General features: G+C 45.3%; 1 long non-coding RNA gene across 1 annotated transcript; it reads right to left on the reverse strand.

The window, feature by feature from the left end:
• Nucleotides 1–1,156: 1,156 nt before the first annotated feature.
• LOC121152371 lies at nucleotides 1,157–6,430 on the reverse strand. The gene is made up of 3 exons (XR_005883260.1): nucleotides 6,314–6,430; nucleotides 1,656–1,773; nucleotides 1,157–1,198 (listed from the first exon to the last, which is right to left on the reverse strand). It is a non-coding gene; the product is annotated as an uncharacterized LOC121152371 (long non-coding RNA).
• Nucleotides 6,431–10,156: the final 3,726 nt, after the last annotated feature.

Here is a 10,156-nt window from a genome sequence, read left to right on the forward strand (position 1 = left end):
GTAAACCATAAACTTTGTGAGAACAGAGACTATGACTTGATACAGTACAGTTCCAGGTCTCTAGCATGGGACTTGGTTCAATGAATCATCCTTGAATTATTAAATCATCTAATGGCTGCCATCTAGTAGCAGATAAAGTTGTAGTCTGTGATGTCAGCACCCAACAAGGGCACTCCACTTCCAGTCCAGCTCCCTGATAATGCCCCTAGGAAAGAAGACAGATCAAGTGCTTGGGACCCTGCACCTCTATGGGAGAGCCTGAAGAAGCTCTTGATTCCTGGCTTTATTTTGGCCCAGCCCTGGTCATTGAAGCTCATTTGGGGAGTGAACCAGTAGATGGAAGATTCTCTTTCACTCTCTCTCTCTTTATCTCTACCACTCTCTGTCTTCTCTTTATGTAATTCTGCTTTTCAAATGAATAAAATGAATCTTTTTTTTAAATTATCCAATTCAATCTTTAATATTTTCCACCAAACACATTTGATGATTGATTGACTGACTTGTAATCAATAAGGTTCCGATGATATTTCAGAAGTTCCAACTGACCAATTTCCCTTGAGAATGCATTTGATTTTCCTTTTTGGAGAACTAAACAATATCTAGGCAAGGGCTCCCAAATCACCCGAGACAGATAAACTGTTCTCTACTCCTTGTCTCACTTATCGCTGTGACCCCCACTGTGACACCTTTGGGCACGATAGAGGAAGTATCTTCTACCATTTTGTTATCTTATAGTGAGAGCCACAAGGACTTTGTATTTGCCAGGTTTCTGAGCAGTGTGCTGTGAACAGAGCTGATTCAAGGCACTGTACCCAAAGCCAATGAGTAAGTTCCAACAGCAGAGGGAGCAATACGAATTTGGAAGCAGGAAGATGAGACTCGGGACCATGACCCTAAGCAAGTGAGAAATATGAAATCTTGTATCCTTCTAAGTCCCCACAGAGTTTCAAGTCAGTAACTGAATCAAATACCTGAGCTTGATTTTAAATGGCAGCCAGGGCCAGCATTTAGCCTAGGAGCTAAGACACCTGCCACATTGGATTACCTGGGCTTGAGTCCTGACTCCAGATCCTGACTCCAGCATCCTGCAAATGCAGACCTTGAGAGGCAGCGGCTCAAGTATCTGCATCCTTGCCATCCACATGGAAGACTTGGGCTGCATTGATTGAGTTTCAGGTTCCCAGCTGCTAGCTCCAGGCTGTGGCAGGCAATAAAATCTCTCTTTAATTTGAAAACTTCCCCTCGTCTCCTTTAATACACCATGGTTATTCCTATAGCAGGGCTCCATTATTCTCACACATATCATTATCGTATGGAGAATCTTTTTGTTTCTTTTTAAAGATTGACAGGTATATATTTACTGCCTGTGTCTCTCTAGACACACCTCTGTAAACTGGAGAAGGTGGGAATTAACTTCCAACAAAGTCCTTCCTGCAAGCTCCCCCTGGAGCATACACGTAGCCGTCTTCCTTTCCAAGCTCCTCTCCCTAGCTCCCCGAGTCCTAGGGTCCCTTCAGCAGGTCCACTGCTCCAGCAGACAGGAGGCAGAACTCACAGTAAGTTTTCTCTGAATAAACGCTCCACTCCCCAAATCTATAACTCTGCACTTTGTACCCTCGCTATTGGGATAGGGTTAAGGGATTGTTGGCCATGACCTTGGAAAACTTCTCAGCTGGTCTAGCGTCTCCAACTCAGGTAACTCTGGATCACTTGAAGTGTGGCTCATGTCAACTGGAGATGGCTCTTAAATAAGTACACGGTGCACAGCCAGCTCTGTAGATCAAGCATAATGAAAACATGTAAACATCTCCTTAATGATATTAGCAATGATTATGTTCTTCAATTGCAGTGTTTTAGAAACACGGGGTCAAATAGAACAGATTAATAAGAATTAATTTTGCCTATTTCTTTTTACTTTTCCTTGGGCAGCTATTCAAAGGTTAAAACACATGGGGTTCTTAGAAATAACACCAAAATGGTCCACAAAAAATGGAAGTTGATAAGTTGGACTTAATAAAAATGTAAACATTCTTGTCCTGTTGAAGACATTAACGAGATAATCAAGAGGCAAGCTGCAAACTGAGGGAAAATATTTTCAAACCTCACCTCTGACACTGGATTTGCATTGAAGATACACAAAAAATTCTGAAAGCACAGGGAACAGATAGGCAAACTTCACCAAGAAGATATGAAGAAGTCAACTATAAAAACATGCATTTAGGGAAATGATGAGATGTCACTTCATATCCATGCAATGGCTAAAGCAAAAATCACCGATGATACCAAGCATCAGAGAAGAGGAAGAGCAACCAGCACTCCTGCAGATCGGCATGGGAATGCCAAGTGGCTTCTTGTAAAATTCACACACACACACACACACACACACACACACACCCTAGCAATGCTACTGCCGGGCTTTCACCCTTGTTAGAAGAAAATTCGGATTTAAGTACAGTCTGGACACAAATATTCATAGCCAACTTCTCCATTGCAACCAGGAGTAGGAATCAGCTCCTATGTTCTCCTGAGCGGATGGATAAGCTACAGCACATCCACACTGGGCAGAAAGCTGAGCGGGGAAGACGAGTAAACTACTGACAAATACAAGGACTCCTGGGAACCTTCAAGCTAGGATGCCTGGTGGAAGAAGCCAATCACCACTGCTGCATGCTGCCTAATTCTGTGCATTTGATATTCTTAAGAAGACCCAACCGCAGAGGTGAGAAACAGACCAAAGTTGCCAAGGAGTGTGGGTTGACAGAAGGTGTGATGACAGGGAAACTTGGAGGTACAGAGAGGGAGAGAGCCACTCGGTGCTTGGTAGTCATGGCTACATGCTCCTATTACATGGGTGGGTTAAAATTCATAGAAACAGATTCCAAAAGGGAAAAAAAATCAATTCTACAATGTACTTTTTAAAATTTATACAGGAGGGGGCTGGGGTTGTGTGCAGCAAGTTATATCATTACCTTCAAAGCTGACATCTCATACTGGAGTAATGTTCCAAGTCGCAGCTTCTCCATTGGAGTCCAGCTCCCCGCTAACACACCTGGGAAAGCAGGGGTGCTTGAGCCCTGTCACCCACAGGGGAGATGCAGGGCTCCTGCTTTTGCCTGGCCCAGCCCCAATTCTTGCAGCCATTTGAGGAGTGAAGCAACGAATAGATCTCTCTGTCTCTCTCCCCCCCTCCTCACATTATTCAAAAAGAAAGGTAGGGAGAAAGAAAAGAAAGAAACTAACATTTTTTAATTTACATGAGTGACTCCTGTTGCACACATGCTCCTCAGTCAAGTCATCTGCTGGGCATCTTAGTTTAGCAATGGCACACTGTGGATACAGGCTGTTACCTCCTCACTGTGGCTGCCTGGGAGCTGCAGGTGGCTGCTGCTGCCCAGCATCACCACAGGGTAACAGGAAAAGGCCAAAACCCAAAGCACAGTAACTATTGCACATGAATAGCTTTCCCACTATCATACAATAAAACATTCATAAGTGGAACCAGCATAGGACAAGATTCAACTCCTCCACTCAGTGTTGTTTCTGCCTGACTTGGGTCTCAGCAGACATCTGTTGCTTTTGCCTCTGTACTTTTCCAAATGATAATGCAATTTCCTAGACCAATGTCCACTTCCACCACTGGGCTGAAAGCACCTGTGCCAAGGAGTATGCTTGCTGGTGTCCAGTTCCTGGAGCAGAATAGAAGCCTAACATCGTTTGTTAGATGAACGAATCAATAGATTACACTCATGAGATTTTTCAGAATTAAGGCCAGTGTGTGAATGGGGCGTTTTCTGAAACTTTCTATTTCTCCGTCACAGAGTTCCAACCTTAATGCAGACCTTAAGAAAGAGCTGTGGCTGGAAGTGGGGGTGGACTTGACCCACCTTTGTCAGTGTGGTACAAAGGCAGGGGACACTGGTGTCTAAGACCTAGGAAAACTCACCAGGAATGTGTGAGGGGAGTGAGAAGAGGTTCTGGAGCCTGGAGTGGGTCAGAGAGGAGGCAAGATCTCTCTGCATCCCTGGAGGGCAAGATCTGTAAGTGAAAGCTCCAGACAGGGAAGGAGTCTTGTTCACACACACCACTAGTTCACATTATGGAGTCCACAGTTTATTATTCTTTGGAAGGCTAACACTCCCAAAGCAAATGGGGAAACATGATGTGCACTGTCATTGATAAAAAGTGGCCATGTTTCCGCCCTGGCGCAGTTTCCAAGGCAAATGAAAATTGTTATGAAAACAATTTATACCCAGCAGTCATGGATGATTGCCCATGATGACCTTTTGCCAGCGAAAATGGGTCTGATAAAGAAAAAAATGCGAGCTCATTAGGACAAATTAGAAAAAGCAAATGATTGCTCTTAAATTATGGAAATTCCAAGATGAGTGAATCGCTCTGTCCTTTTAGGACACGAAAACAATAAAACGCAAAAAAGAAATTATTTATTCAGAAAAAAATCACTGCAATTTGTGTGAATAGATATGGCTTTGCTTCTTGGAAGTTTTCAAAAATGTAGAGTTTTTGGTAAACAAAATGAAATTTAATTGACTTATTAACTGTTATGAATTCTCCCTGCATAAATCTAACAACAGCTGAAAGACAAGGAGGGAAAAAGCATTGAGAGTGGGCAAAATCAACCTTGTTTCCTACAAGTGCTACCCAAAGAATATTCCCAGCAGTACAACACAATAGGATTGAGGAAGTAAAGCTGATATTTTTGAGGGAAAAAAATGTGGGTCCCCAAAATTGCAAAGGGGAGATCAGAATAGCAGGAATGAAGACATCACTCAGAAAGGCTTGCATGGTTATTCTTCCCACCCCTTCCTCAGGTATTCAGAATTTCACGGTTCGCTATGGTCTGGATGGGCTTGGTCCCCCAAGGGTTGATGTGCTGGGTGCTTGGTGGTATTGAGAGGGCAGAGTCTTTAAGAAGAAAAGCCTGGTAGGAGATGGTGAAGTCACGGTGGGCACTGCCCCCAAGGGGATTAAGGCAGTTTTCATGGGATGTAGGCTGGTACCCGAGTTGAGTGAATTACTACAAAAGAACAAACCTGAGCCCTGAGTCTTGGCTCCCTGTTTCCCAGATGGCCCTTCTTGCCTGCATCCCTGACACCACCTGCCAGGAGGCCCTTGCCAGAAGCTGAACCTTGGGGCTGCTGGATCTTGGACTTTCAGCCTCCAAAACTGAGAGCTGAACAAGCCCCTTCTTCTCATTACATTTCCCAGGATCCAGGGTTTTGTGATAGAAAATGGGTGAGTACCTAGTTTATAAATGGCTTTCATAGATAGTATTGCTCATAGCAATCCCTTTTATTCATATCTGCCCGTTGCAGATATAAGCGATAGAGGCTGGACAGGAAGTAGTTTGTCAGCTACAGGAAGTGTCAAGGCAGCCCGAAAGCAAGACGACCCATGCTCTTTCCCAACCGATCTTGTGCCCTCACTTGATCTTATGGAACCTTTATACATTAGAACCGAAGTTACTGGATTGATACATTTCTCTGTATGGAAAAGAACAGGGAAGGTGAGGGAAGCAGAAAAAAAAAAAAGGTAAGAAAAAGCCTTTTCTGTACAAACAAAATCAGGGCTCTTTAAAGTGTACTCAGTCAAGAAATACCTTTTAGGAAGGATAAGCTAACTCCCAAGTCCAAGAATTCCAAACTCTTACTGTTACCTATACAAAAGATTTGCTAGGCTGGTGTTGTGACATAACAAGCTAAGCCATCCCCTAAAATGCTGACATCCCATATAAGCACCAGTTTCTAATCTAGCTCCCTGCTGATGACCTGGGAAGAGTAGCAGAGGTTGCTCAAGTAATTGGGCCCTTTCCACCTATGTGAGAGATCTGGAAGAGGTTCTTGCCTTCTGATTTTGTCCTGACCCAGCCCTGGCTATTGTGCACATCTGCAGACATCTGCGGAGTAAGCCAGTGGATATTCTCTCTCTCTCTCTCTCTCTCTCCTGTAAACCCACCTTTCAAATAAAATTTTAAAAGCATTTTGTTTGCTTGAGAGATGTCTTCCACCTGCTGGTTCAGTCCTATTCAAATGGTTCAAATGGCCATGAATATGTCTCTCACATTACCAGGGACCCAGGCACTTGTGCCATCTTGCACAGATTCTTGGGCACACTAGCAGGGAGTTGGATAAGAAGTGGAGCAGCTGGAATTTAAAGCAACACCTGTATGGGATGTCACACTGCTGATGACTCTACTTGCTACATTGCAGTACAGGCCCTGAAAAATGAATCAGAGAGAAAGAGAAAGAGAGAGAGAGAGAGAAAGAGACAGAGAGAGAGAGAGAGAGAGACTCACCTCTTCCTCTTGCTCATCTTCATCACAGTTCTATGAGTGGTACTCTACTCTCTGCAGGAATTTAGGGCCTCAAGCTGCTTTCATCCACTTGGTCCATCATCTTTAAAGGGCCCAGAATCCTTTGATCTCTGTAAAACAGGAAAAGAAAAAGAATAATGAGGATCTTTTGAGGGGCAACCCTAAGAGGGACCTAATCATGTCCCTGAACAAAATGAGCCCCAGTGAAATGTAACATGCGGTGAGAGGAGAAACACAGCTATCGATGGAGTATGAGCAGTGTATGCTATGAATGTCCTTTTAAAGACTTATTGATTGATTGATTTGAAAATCAGAGTTACACAGAAAGAGGGAAAGACACACACACACACACACACACACACACACACACACAATCTTCTATCCACTGCTTCACTCCACAAATGGCCACAGTTTGGTTCACACACAAACGGCCTAGTTTCAGCTGAGCCATGCTGACACTAGGAGTCAGGAACTCCATCCAGGTCTCCCATGTGATTGCTAGGGGCTTTAACACTCAAGCCATACTCTGCTGCTTTTCCATGTATGTTAGCAGGGAGCAGGATTGGAAGCAGAGAAGCCAGAGCTTGAACTAGTGATCATATGGGATGCAGGTCTCCCAGGCCAAAACATAACCCACTGCAGCACAATGCTGATTCCTGCCACAATTTTTATAGTATTTCCTGGTAGTATGAAATCTTTTCCCAGGTGCCCATGGAAGATCATTTTTGTGAACCTCAGTCAGATCCTTTCCCCTCCAGTGGTTCTCCAGGTGGGACCATCCTGACTACACAGGGCCAGCCAAAGGATCTTTCTTTCTTTTTTCCTAAGTAGGAGAAAGTGGGCCTTTCAGCTTATACAGCAAAATCTCTCTATATATTTTCTTCCAACATAGCTGAGTGAAAGGGCAAACAGAAATTTGAAAGCGCTGATTGCTTCCTTTGCGGGGGAGAGGATGCCCACTGAGTTGGGAACATATATGAATTCTGATTTGCAATCATTTCCACTATTTATGAGGTCACTGGACTTACTCCTGCTGAGTCCAATTTACAAAGAGCTTTGGTTGGATCAGGGAAAGGAATATTAGAATCCCGTTGACTTGGTGATGGTCAGAGGACTACAGATACCAAATGCACAGAATGTACTCATGAACTGCAAAGAGCTAAAAACTTCAACATCGGCTCCCATCCAAACAGGTAGGAAGACACATCGCTCCGGGGAAGCTACAAGTGTTGGAGCCACCAGCAAGGCAACTTCACATCCCCTACCCCCAAAACTGATGGGCAAATTTTCCAAGTGAAAAGGGTTTGTTAGAAAAAGAATCAAGGTTTCTATGCTAAGCCAAAGATCTCTCACACACAAGCATCAGCGCTCACGCCCACAGTAGCTGTAGGATGCCATGTTGAGTTGCCAGAGTCTGTAAGTCTGTAAGTCTGTAAGTCACTCCTCTCTGAAGTTCTATCTCCAAATATCCAGCATTCTCCCCCAATTGTCCCACAAGCGCATCTATTTCAACAAGTTCCAACCTGACCTCATCCACCCCAGCCCAGCCTCACCCACTCCACCACCCATTGCCATCCCAGTAAATGACACTCCCACCCCAGAAAAGTCACCCCAAATGTCTCTCAACTCCACTCTGTCTACCACTGCTGGTGTCCTTGCCCTTCAGATGAGAACAACTGCCTTGCCACCCTTCTATAGTCCCAAAGAATCGGGCAGCAGCAGCACTCCCTGCTTGAGTCCTCCTATGGTTCCTTACTGCTTTCAGGAAAGAAGACAAACACTTCCAGGTACTGGGAAGGCCCCTGCTCAGTGTATCCCCTGAATCTCATGCTCTCTCCAGGTCATGCTGCCCACAGCCGCCTCTTAACTGCACTTGGCAGGACCTGGCCGCCTTCCCTTCTGCTAAGCTGCACCTGTCTGGAAACTCGCTATCGTCTCTGCAAGTGCTCCCTGACGGGTGTGTGTCGCAGCCAAGCTTCACTGCCATGATCAGTTCATTCAGGAGCCTGGCTATGGCCTCAGGCAGATGCATCCGGAACTGCCCTCTTTTGGAACTCTGTCACCCCTGTGCTGACCTCTGTAATGGTGTGTAGGCTGCAGTGGTGTCCTCAGAGTCCTCTTCCTTTCCCTCATCCTCCCCATGCCCCACCCTGTGAGCTTCTTCAAGCTGGGACACTGTTATTTGAACTCCCTGGTCACTGGCATAATGGCCTGCAAAGAGGAGCTGCTCCGTCAATGCTGACAGATAAACCCGTGGATCGGTAAACATGTGAGGGATGAGTGTGCAGTGCCGTCCACATGGACTCCTCCCTAGGGTTGGGGCAGGGAGGTGATGAGAAGCAGTCTCGGGGCACAGATGACTCGGGTGAACCACACAAGTCTGATAGCCCTGCACCCGGGAGGAGATGGGCAATTAGAGAAAGACCACAGACTCCCTTAGTCCCCAAACCAAATACTCAGTCACGCTTCAAGTACATGCTTTGAACAAGATTCTGTGAAAATACAAAGCAGATGTTGTCACCAATATCACATTCAAACAGGATAAACCCGGAGGGGAAACAAAATCCTTGGTGAAAACTTCTGTGCCAGACAGGATTGCTTAGTGCCAAGAATCAAAGACTCAAACAAACCAGTGGAGAGAAACGTGGTTTGGGGTGTTTGGGGCCAGTTTGTTGTTCTTGTTTCTGATAATTCCAAAGTACTGTTCTACAGAAACGAGAAACACAGCTCTTGACAGAGACTGTGTAGAGCCAAGGCCAGTTCTATCACCTTCTAGAAGAAACCCAGGTGTCCTCCACTCCCAAACCAGATAGGAACAGAACCTGCCAGACGATTGTCTTAAGAGTGACCCAGGATATTGTTTGTTAAAGTTTAGCACAAAGCCTGGCAAATACACATTGCTATTTTTATTCAGGAGAATGTTCTAGAATCCTGTTAGGAAAGAGAGAAGATATTCAAGGAGATGAGCTCTCCCTTCCTTCTACCTTCTCAGGGGTGCTGCCCCAGCTACTGGCTGCTTAAATTGCCTCTTCCCGTTGACAGCATCCATTCCCCCTGTGTCAACTTGCCTAACACTCTGGCTCTCTCGCAGGTTTCCCAGTCCTGCTGCTTCAGGCAGGGCCATTCGCTCTGAGCTCCAAGACTTCCTTTCTGGAAGAAAGACAATGCTCAGAACTGCTGGAGATCAGGTGGATGCATGTGGGCCCAGCAGCCACCACACCTGGCCTCAGAGACCTCGGTGGAAAGCCATAGAGGAAACTGAAACAGGAATGAAGAGTTTGAGTCATCTCACATTAACATAGTTTTTGGATCAAAAAGACCTGGGTTTGAACCTCAGCTCTGCTGGTTATGACCTGTGTGAACTCGGGTACATTGCTAAACCTTGGAAGCTTGAATGTCTCCAAGTCTTACTGTTAAGAGAGTCTGGCACTTTTTCACGCTAGAATTTTTGATAGCATTTTGAAAGCAGGGTGACGCATGCATTCATTGGATGTAATAGTGACTTCCGTCCCCCCCCACCACCAAATTAACTAACATATGATGTGACCTAGAATTGAAGGAATTACCAAGCTAAGACCTCCTGCATAGGACCATGGTACAGATTGCATGAACCAAGATCAGTAAGGGCTTCATGAAGTGTCTGGCACTGGGCCTCCCGGTTAGTACAAACAGGACACTTAGACCTCCTCCCAGTGAACAGGAACCTTAGCAGAAGTGTTTTCTCTTGGAGGGGTGTGTGTCTGAGGAGGTAGTGACTGACAGTTTTGACAGTTAGGAAGCTGGAAACTTTATAATTTGCTGAGAAGTAGACATCAATTCACATGC

Source organism: Ochotona curzoniae, unplaced genomic scaffold, assembly GCF_017591425.1.
Source record: "Ochotona curzoniae isolate NIBS_2020 unplaced genomic scaffold, NIBS_Ocur_1.0 contig_2404, whole genome shotgun sequence".
NCBI lineage: Eukaryota > Metazoa > Chordata > Mammalia > Lagomorpha > Ochotonidae > Ochotona > Ochotona curzoniae.